This window comes from Monodon monoceros, unplaced genomic scaffold (assembly GCF_005190385.1).
Source record: "Monodon monoceros isolate NGI ecotype Baffin Bay Population unplaced genomic scaffold, NGI_Narwhal_1 Super_Scaffold_3, whole genome shotgun sequence".
NCBI lineage: Eukaryota > Metazoa > Chordata > Mammalia > Artiodactyla > Monodontidae > Monodon > Monodon monoceros.
Genome location: NW_021703780.1, coordinates 52,293,930 through 52,305,028, shown reverse-complemented (window position 1 = coordinate 52,305,028; position 11,099 = coordinate 52,293,930). Strand labels below are relative to the sequence as shown.

The following is an 11,099-nucleotide window of genomic DNA, read 5'->3' as shown; positions in this document are numbered from 1 at the left end:
ACTTTCAGCATTTGACATAACTGACCACCCCCTTCATGGATCACTGGTTTTCCATGGATTTTACAGACAAAACTCATTTTCCCACCTACCTGCCAGGTCTCCCTTCCAGCCCTTCTCAGCCTTATCCTCCTCTGCTTGGCCCAAGACCCTATCCTAGCATCCTAAGCACTCTCTTCCTCTTGATTTAGACCAAAGGGTCTTAACCTGGAGTCCCCAGGCCCCTAGGGGGTCAGTGAACTTGGATGTGAAAAAACTGCATCTTCTTTTTCACTTTCCTCTTACTGACATTTAGCAATTCCTTCAATTATGAATGCAAACAACAAACCACAGCAGTATTAGCAGAACCTGTCACCTCGTCCCCAAGAAAAATTCCAGGGATCTTCATCCCACACAACAGCTGTAGCAGACTTCTCGAAATCTGTATTCATCACTACTTTACAATTATAGTAATTATGAGAACTGCCACTGGGTATTGTTATTTAATGAGTTAATAAAGAAATATCTATACTTCTATATCACAAATTTATTTTTAGTATTTTGATAACTGTATTTCAACATAATTGGTTTCCATTGTTATCTTATACATTTTATCTCACACATTTAAAATCATAGGCATTCCCAGACTACCAAAGGAATCCAAGGCACACAAAAGATGAACAGCTGGGCTTCCCTGGTGGCACAGTGGTTGAGAGTCCACCTGCCGATGCAGGGGACGCGGGTTCGTGCCCCAGTCCGGGAAGATCCCACATGCCATGGAGCGACTAGGCCCGTGAACCATGGCCGCTGAGCGCGTCTGGAGCCTGTGCTCCGCAGCGGGAGAGGCCACAACACTGAGAGGCCCGCGTACCGCAAAAAAAAAAAACAAAAAAACGAAGAGCTGCCACCCTTCATATGCCACCCCATAGAGGGTCTTATGTATGACTGCAGCTTTAGTTATGACCACCCCACATATACCTTCAGCTCAGACCCCTCCTCTGAACTCCAAACCTGTAAAACTGCCTGCTCTAGAGAAACCTTTGAATATCTCCAAGTTACCCTAAACTCATCATGTTCAAAGCCAAGTTCATGGTATCCCCCAACCCAGCAGAGAACACCCAGTCTAACTCCCAAAGCTTGTGCTGTAACAATGTCTGGCCCTCTGTCTCTGCCCTCCAGCCTCCCTTGTCAGTCCTTTGTACCCCACATTCTCCCTCCCACCAGAAGTGGGGTCACAGCTGTCTCACTCCACCCACTCCACCCTCCACCTCTGCCTAATTGACACTTACTTTCCACATCTCAGCCCACAGCAAAACCTTCCCTGCCCTCCTACCTGTCAAATTGCCCCATGGCACCATGTAACCCTTCTTTGTAGAACTATCTCCACTGCAATTTTACTTTTGCTTTGGTAATTACTTCTTAATGTTGGTGTCCCCATCTGATTACAAATTCCCTGAGAAAGGAATTGGGTCTATTTTTTCACCACCCATATCCCCAGCACCTCAGCACAATGCCTAGCACAGAATCGGCATTTAATAAACATTCGGTAAACAGATGAGTTAATTAATTGAAGTCCATGGAGTTTACAGTCTAGGAGGAAACACATATGACACAAACATTCAAAATAATAATTAATTCCAACTGTTGTGAGCGCTACTGAGAAAAGAATGATGTACACTGCGAATTTATAACTGGAGAACCTGATCTACTTAGTCCAGATTAGTCAACGAAGATTTTCCCGAAAAAGCAACATTTGAGCTGAGACCTGAAAGATGACGACCAATTGTCCAGCTGAATGAAGGAATGGCATTTCAGGCAAAAGGATCAGCATGTGTGTAGTCTCGGGAGTGGGAAGAGCTGGGCAGGTTCAAGGGACTGAAAGGAGGCCTTTGGGGCTGGAATGCCAAGAAGTAGAGGACAGGGACCAAATCACAAAGAATTGTATAGGCCAGGGTAAGGGTTTGGGGCTGTGGTCGGTTGCAAAAGTGGCTACAGTTATTCCCCTACCAGAGTCTAGCCCCTTTGCAATGTGATTTTGCAGCTCCTCCCATCAAGAAGTGGAATCCGGGCTTCCCTGGTGGCGCAGTGGTTGAGAGTCCGCCTGCCGATGCAGGGGACACGGGTTCATGCCCCGGTCTGGGAAGATCCCACATGCCGTGGAGGGGCTGGGCCCATGAGCCATGGCTGCTAAGCCTGCACATCCGGAGCCTGTGCTCTGCAACGGGAGAGGCCACAACAGTGAGAGGCCCGCGTACCGCAAAAAAAAAAAAAAAAAAAGAACTGGAATCCACCTCCCCACCCCTTGAATCTGACCTGGACTTTTCTCTTGATTGAGCCAAAAGAATGCAGAGGAAGTGATATGCCAGTTCTGAGCCTGGGCCTCTAGATGCCTTGAGCCTCTACTCTCTCTTTCTCTTAGAACACTTCCCAGATCCTGAAGCGTGAGAGATTATGTGGAACAAAGCCCAGCCATCCAAGCTGAGTCCCTCCTAGACTGTTCCCAGCTGACCCTAGAATCATGAGTCAGCCCAGACAAGCCCAGAAGAACCACCCTGGTGAGTCCAGACCAAGTTACCAATCATAAGCCATACATGCCTGTTAGTATCTATGTTTGGGATCATTTGTTAGGCAGCAAAACCTAACTGATATCACAGCTTTATCCTGAGATCCATGGGATGCCTTTGAAGGGATTTAACAGCCGAGTGACAGGGTGAGATGTGCCTTTGTAAGAACTACTCTGGCTGCTGTGTGAACATTGGGTGGAGAAGGGGCAGGACTAGCTCAGAGACCAATTAGTGAGTGCTGCTGCCACCCAGGGGGAGGGGCTGCTGCCCTGGCCTAGGAGGTGTCAGTGATGTGATGAGAAGTGGACGGGCACGGGACCGCTTTGAGAAGTGATAGCCACAGGACTTGGTGACTGATTCAGTGCTGTAGGTAATGAGAGAGGATGACGCCTCTGTTTCTGCTTGAGCAGCTGGGAGGACAATTGTATTAGTCAGGCTTCTCTAGAGAAACAGAATTCATAGAATGTGTATATATAGAGAGAGAGAAAGAAGATTTATTTTAAGGAATTGGCTCATGCAATTATGGGGGCCACAGTACAGATCTGCAGTGTGGGTGGGCAGGCTTGGGACTCGGGAGAGCCGATGGTGCAGATAAAGCCCAAAGAAGTCTGCTGGAGAATTTTTTTTACTTAGGGAAGGGTCCGTCCTTTTGTTCTACTCAGGCCTTCAGCTGGTTGGATGGGGCCCACCCACATTACGGAGGGCAATCTGCTTTACTCTACCAATTGAAATGTTAATCTCATCCAAAAACACCCTTGGAGAAACATCCAGAATAATGATTGACCAAATATCTGGGCACCCTGTGGCCCAGTCAAGTTGGTACATAAAATTAACCATCAACACTGGTGCCGCCAGTTACTGAAATGGGGAGGCTGGAGGAGCAGGCTCGTGAGCTAAGGTGCCGAGCTCAGGAAGCACGAGGCTCAATGGACAGAGGCTGCTCTGGCTGGGACCAAGGCAACCCAGGGAAGCCTGAGCAGTGAGGCTAGTTGCTTCCACCCTTGCAGTCATTCCATCACTAGATCGTGATGTGACCCTAAGAGCTCAGCAGCCACTGAAGAGACCACGGCAAAGCAGACGGCACAGCCCACACCCCGGCAGATCCTGACAGTCTAGTTAGAGGAGAAAAGTGGAACTCAAGGACACTGGACCCCAGCTGGACTCATGGAAGAGATCCTGGGGCCGCCCTTCCAAAGCAGGCCCCCACTGCAGCCGTGGGCCCTGCAGCGGGCAGCCCGACTCCATGACTGCCATGCTTCGTGGCCTGTGGGCCTGTGTGCTGCACACAAGGCCCTCCGGGGTCTGGGGCCTATCAGCCTGCCTCTCCAGACTCACCTTCCCTCACTCTGCCCTTCCAGGAAAAGACACCCAGAAAAGGGCAGTGGTTAGGAGCACAGGCTTTGCTTTAAGGCTGCCTGGGAGCAGACCTTCACCCACTGGTAAAGGGCTTCAATCCCTTAACCATTCCCCAGCGTCCTCTTCTGTGAGGTGGGGATAAAACAGGACAGACTTGCATGTGTTGAGAATTAAGTGAAATAATGCTTAGCGCAGTATCTGGCGCTTAGTGAGTATGCAGTGAGTGTTAACTACTATTGTTAGATTTTTGCTGCCACCACTATCATCCCTCTGGGCTTTAAGGTCCAACAAGCCTAGTCCACTCCTTACTAACTACTAATTAATGATGAATCCTGGCTACGTCACTTAACCTCCCTGTGCCCCAGGCCCTGAACTGTGAGATGGGACAATGGTTCTTCCTTCTCAGGGATACTGTGAGGACTAAAAGAGATGGAGCCTTGAAAACACTGAGAACCTTCCCCTCCCTGGTGCTTGGTAAGTGAGCAGTACACTTTAACCTGGCGCAGCACGGGGTATGGTAGTTCTCAAAGTGCACCATGCTGCTTGGCTCCCCTGTGACTTTTCTGTTTGGACACCCCTGTCCATCGGCCAAGCATCATTCATTTTGTGAAGCCTGCTCAAGTCCCTACTCCCCTAGAAGCTTCCCGGGTATCTGCCTCGACCCAAGCATCTTCTCCTGGGTATACCTGCTGTCAAGGATATGCCTCTATCACTTCCCATGTCTCATTACATCGAGGACACCTGCTTACATGTCTGGACACCACGGGACCTCCAGAGCCCAACACAGGGCCTGGTACACAGCAGAAGTTCTATAAATGCTGGTAACACTGAACCAACTTGTCAAGAGAACATTCTGGATTGATAAAAGGTCTGCAGCTGCAGGTTCACAGCCCCTCAGACCTGTGGGTCTCTGAGAAAGGCAGGGAGACACTGAGACTTCAGGGAGGTAGCCTCTGTGCCATCTTTCCCCTACCACCTCACACTCTTTCCTCCAGCCTCCCCTGGAGCCCCCTGCCAACCCCAAGAGAGCAAGAGGGAAGCCACAAAGAAGGGAGAGGATGAGCAGCTGAGGAAATGCCCCAGGCCTTCTCTCCTGCTAAGAGGCCTGAATTTGCAGGTTTCCTGCGGCCCCAGCCCAACCCTTAATGAGTTGGCAAGAAAAGATGCCTCGGCCCGGTTTGCTGGTCCTGCCAGAGTCAAAAAATGCTAACTGGCATCGCTCTGCTCCACAAGGCTGGAGGGTCACGCTGGGCCTGCCACGTTAGATGACAGGCCAGCAGCCTGGGACTCATGTGAACCTGGCCACACCTTCCTGCCACGTGCACTCCCGGTAATTGGACAGGGCTCTCCATCAGGCCCTGTCCCCAGGGCTAATGGCCTCACAGCCTGGCCCTGCCGAGGGCTCTGTGCACTCTCCCCAGAATTGTCTGCAAAAGCTCTCAGGGCTCCCCTCCACCATTAATTCAAAGCTCCTCATGTCCACACAGACCCTGGGAGGTGGGCCTGGAAGCTGCAGCCTTCACACCAGAAGCCACCCGTCCTATTAACTGTCTCATCAGAGCTACTGCACGTGGGAAGGAGCCGTGGGCTGGGGGGCAGGGGGCAGAGAGATATTCGCTATTTTCCTGAGGAACCTCACACAAAACCGAAACTGTTCATTCACTCATGTATTCTTTGGAAATTTACCAAGCGCCCACTATATGCGGGGTTCTGTGTTAGATGCTAGACTACCAGTGGTGAGCAAAGCAAACATGATCCCTTTTCTCGCTGGTGGGGTCCACATGCTGCTGGTGAGACTGGATTTGAATCAAGGAATCACAAAAACAAAAGCTTGATTCTACTGTGCAAAGCTGCTATGGACTTCAGAGTGACAGCCTGTGTCCTACACTATAGAACAAGGGACCCAGACTGAGTCGGGGGCTCGGGATTAATCATCTCCAGAGATGCTTAAAAGGCATGTAATGAAATTACATACATTCTAGGATGATTTCATTCTTAATAAAAAGAGGAATTTTTTGAGAATTCCCTGGCAGTCTCGTGGTTAGGACTCCACGCTTCCGCTGACAAGGGCCCATGTTCAATCCCTGGTCGGGGAACTAAGATCCCATAAGCCGCATGGCATGGGCACCCCCTGCCCACAGAAAAAGAGGAACTTTTTTACAGATTATCTTACAAACCTTTAGAAACAGTTAGTTCTCCCCAGGTTTCATCCTTTCTTTCTACAGTAATCAAACACCTGAATATTAGCTGGGTACTTGGCTACCTAGAATAAAATTACATTCTCCCAGCTAAGTGTGACTATGTAACTAAGTTCCACACAATGGGATATAAAGCAGAAATGGTCTGAGCAACTTCCTGGACATATACTTACAGGGAAAGAGAATGTCCCTTTTATTCCCTTCTCTCCTTCCTGCTGCTGGAAAAGTGGTCATGACTCCTGGAGCTGGAGCAGCTGCCTCGGACCACAAGTGGAAAAGGAATGTTGTAGATGACAGAACAACAATAGTTCATTCTAATTTAAACAGAATTTGGTACCCGCAGGTGGGGAGCCTCAGATAGCAAAGCATAAATGAGACGCTGTCCAAGTGGAGCCAGTGGGACAGCCGATGGCAAAGGTGCAGACGTGATATCTCATCATATTTAAGGTGCACATTTTTTTGTCCATTTTAACATTTCTGAAATTGATTTGCATCTTATAATTGAGGGCACATTACAATCGCCACGGGCCATTTCTTTACATTTTAACATTGTTGAGTAAGAGGTACCCAGCAATTACTAACATCTCACATAAAATATGGCATCACAAGCTGGTCATATGATGACTTGTTATTCCACACAGAGCTCTTGGTTAAACCATCACTCGTGGTACCTTGGAAGACAGACAACCTTCCAATGAAGGTGAAGTATTGGGGAAAATTCCAAATTTTGATGGACTTTAGCTGTCTTTTTCTTTCCTTCCACCCAACATTACAAGGGAGATTAACTCAGTCTAAAGCCAGCCAATCACAAACACAGATGGAAGAGGACATAATTCTGCTAGGAGGTACTTTCTGTCTGTGGCTAGCAATCTAAGCTGACTGGAAGTCAGTGCATTTATGGTCTTTAACAATAAAAGACAAGGAAGAAAGTTGCCCACAGGCAGAGCTGGGGATTTCAGAAGACAATGACTTTTTCCCAGGGAGCAGAATGAAGTGGTCCAAATGGACGAACCAGTGAAATGTGTTCTACAGCCAGAAAAGGGAATATTTGTCATAGCCCAGTGTAATTTCTGCCATGGACCAATGTCTATCATATCTCCCATTTTCCCTTTTCAACACGGAGTTCCTGTTGTGATTAACCTGTGTCCACTGAGTTACTACATATTGGCCATGCTGTGATTAGATCATTTCCCTTTTAGTTTAAAGACCACCAGATCAAGGGAAGACTATCTTTTTGGGAGAATGGGTGGGAGATGCTCTGAGGAAACAGCCTGCTTTCTGTTGGTCCTCAGATATCTCCACCTAGTGAGTCTGTAGGATTTGTGCTGTGACATTCAGAGCCAAACCTCTTCAATAAAACGTTGAATATTTTATATATTTGTAAAAAGTTTTACATTTTTAATTATTTTGGTTCCTAGCATATATTGTTCCCTCCATGACACAATTAACCTCAATAATGAATTTAATTTTTTTAAAAACAAAACAACTCAACAAAATAAATTATGATTCTAAATTTGATCTTCTCATACTGTGGAATGAAAAAAACTTAATCTCTTATAAAATAAAGATAGGACCAACTGACAATTTCTGAAAAACAAATCAAGGGAAAACTATCCTGGTCTGATGGACAGGACTGAGCATCACGCACAGATCCTGGCTGTTCACCCAGAAGCTGACCCAAGTGGGACTCTATTCCCATTAGGGGGTGGGGATGTTCTACAGAGGGAAAAGGTACACACACAGATACTTGGCTAACCCAAAGAATTGGCTATACCGAAGGTTACTAATGATGGATGCTTACCTAATGTAACAGGTATATATCTATATCTATTTTTTAAACCAGCCTCACGTTTAATGGGAAGACACAAGAAGCACTCCCATTAATGCCAGAAACAAAATAAGAACGTCCACTATCACGCTTATTATTTACAATGGTTCTGGAAATACTAATCAAAGCAATCAACAATAAAGAGAAATATAAAGTATAAAAAAATTTAAAAGTGGAGGCAAAGTTATTTGTAGTTGGTATGATTATCAACCAATAAAAGTCCAAGACAATAAAAAAAATTTGTAGGCTGGATGGATACAAAATTAATGTAAAGAATTTAATAGCCAGTTAGAATTATCAAGGAAGAAAATATCTCATTTATAGTAACCAAGAAGGATAAAATATACAGAAATAACCTAAGATGTGCAAAATTGATGTGAAGAAAATGTAAATTACCCCTGAGGGATGCACACCAAAAAACGACTTGCATTAATGGGAAGATGTGCCATATTCTTAAATAGGAAATACCTCAAATGCAAAAAAACAAAACAAACAAAAAACCCAAGCAAACGTTTTTAAGAAAAGTCTCCTTTTAAAAGCAATGTGAGGGAGCTTCCCCGGTGACGCAGATGGTTAAGAATCCGCCTGCCAATGCAGGGGACACGAGCTCGAGCCCTGGTCCAGGAAGATCCCACATGCTGCAGAGCAACTAAGCCCATGCGCCACAACTACTGAGCCTGAGCTCTAGAGCCCACGAGCCACAACTACTGAAGTCGGCGCGCCTAGATCCCGTGCTCCGCAACAAGAGAAGCCTCGCAACGAGAAGCCCGCGCACCGCAACAAAGAGTAGTCCCAGGGCTTCCCTGGTGGCCCAGTGGTTGAGAGTCTGCCTGCCGATGCAGGGGACGCAGGTTCGTGCCCCGGTCTGGGAAGATCCCACATGCCGCAGAGCGGCTAGGCCCGTGAGCCATGGCCGCTGAGCCTGCGCGTCCGGAGCCTGTGCTCCGCAACGGGAGAGGCCACAACAGTGAGAGGCCCACGTACCGCTAAAAAAAAGAAAAAGAGTAGCCCCAGCTCGCGGCAACTAGAGAAAACCCAAGCACAGCAACAAGACCCAATGCAGGCAAAAATAAATAAAATAAATAATTTTTTTAATTAAAAAATAAATAAAAGCAGTGTGAGGGCGTGAAGGTGAGCAGAGGCCTGGCCTATCTCCCCTCCTGCCCCGGCCGCCATGTGGCCCTTCCTCAGCCGCGCTCTCTTCCCACACACCACAGAGGCCTGACAGAGGGCTTCCAACCCCGAGGCCCAGGGCTGGGGGGCCTGGTGCCGCCGGGCCGGGAAGACCCCTCTGGGCCCCAGAGCTGGAGACAGGGAGGAGGAGGAGACAGGGGAAGCGGGGGAAAAGGACGAGGAAGACGCGGGCTTCCTGCCGTCTCTCTTGGAGAAGGAGGACCTGGCCGAGTGCCCGGTACCGGACCGGGAGCTGGAGGCCATGAAACTGAAGCTGTGGGCCATGGAGCAGGCCCAGGGCCCAGAGGGGTAAAAGGAAGACGCCGGGGCCCTGCTGGCCGGGCAGCTGCTGAGCCCCGAGCCAGACACCCCCATGGAGAAGGTGGAGGCCGACCACAGATCCAACTACATGGGCAATGCGGACTACGGCGGCACGGCCCAGGAGCTGGAGGCCTATTTCAACCACTGCGGCGAGATACTCCAGGTGGCCATCCTGTGCAACAAGCTCTCACAACACCCCAAGGGCTATGCCTGCATAAAGTTTGCCACCAACAGCTCGGCCCAGGCCACCGTGGAGCCGAACAAGAGCGTCTTTCAAGGTGCTACCCAAAAGAAACAACTTACCAGGAATCAGCTCCACGGACCGCGGGGGCCTTCAGAGACACCCAGGCGCCAGGGCGGACCCTCTCCCCACAGCAGCCTCCAGGGTAGGGCCCGTGTCGGACCACGAGGGCGGAACCTGGGGCGTGGCAGATTCTCCCCGTAGTTCTCACCGTACTGAAGGGAGGACCCGATTTTGAGAGTGAGGCTGCAGCTGGGTCAAGTGTAAACACCTGTGCTCCTCGTAGGACCATTTACTCTGCGCAGAATCACTGCCCCGCCCCCTTCACTCGGCGGGAGGACGGCTCAGACCCCACGGCCGAAGCCCTCAGTCACGAAACAAAGCACGGTGTGGGCCTAGCACTGGGGCTACTGGAGGCTTTGGAGGGCACCGGGCAAAGCTGCAGCCAGGTAAGGCCCAGGCGGCGCTGGGTGTGCTCCCGGTCGGCATACTCAGGGCTGTTCGACAAACGCCTTTTATTTATTTATTTATTTTTGCAGTACGCGGGCCTCTCACTGCTGTGGCTTCTCCCGTTGCGGAGCACAGGCTCCAGACGCGCAGGCTCAGCGGCCATGGCTCACGGGCCCAGCCGCTCTGCGGCATGTGGGATCCTCCCAGACCGGGGCACGAACCCGCGTCCCCTGCATCGGCAGGCGGACTCTCAACCACTGCACCACCAGGGAAGCCCCCAACGCCTTTTATAGAAAAGTAGAATCGTGTGTCTTAATGGTTTTTTTTTTTTTTAAAGCAATGTGAAAATGGAAATAGACCCACAGACACAGAAAATGAACTTATGCTTACCAAAGGGGAAAGGGGGGGAGGGATAAATTAGGTGGTTGGGATTAACATACACTACTATATATAAAATAGATAACCAACAAGGACCTGCTGTATAGCACTGGGAACTATACCCAATATTTTGTAATAACCTATAATGGAAAAGAATCTGAAAAAGTATATATATGTGTGTGTGTATGTATATATATCTGTGTAACTGAATCACTGTGCTGTATACCTGAAACTAACACAACACTGTAAATCAATGATACTTCAATAAAAAAATAAAAGCAATGTGAGAGGACTGCCAGATATTAAGATATATTACAATACTACAGTAATTAAGTTAATATGGTGCTGGTACATGAAAGGACAGATAGATGAAAGGAACAGAATTTAAAGCCCCCCAAAATATCCATCAATAAATGTGTGTATAAATAGATGAACATTTAACATATGATAAAGATGATATTCTGAATCAGTAAGAAAAAGTTTTTTTCAACAAAATAATGTTAGGAAAACTAAATAGCCAGATAGCAAGGCTGCCACACATTGCAAATAGTTTTTCCTAATTTGTTGTTGGTTTTTTTACTTTGTATGTGGTGTTTTTTTGCAGTGCAGGTGTT

At 48.3% G+C, this 11,099-nt stretch overlaps 1 pseudogene; it reads left to right on the top strand.

The window, feature by feature from the left end:
* Positions 1-9,096: 9,096 nt before the first annotated feature.
* LOC114906876 lies at positions 9,097-9,876 on the top strand (annotated as a pseudogene).
* Positions 9,877-11,099: the final 1,223 nt, after the last annotated feature.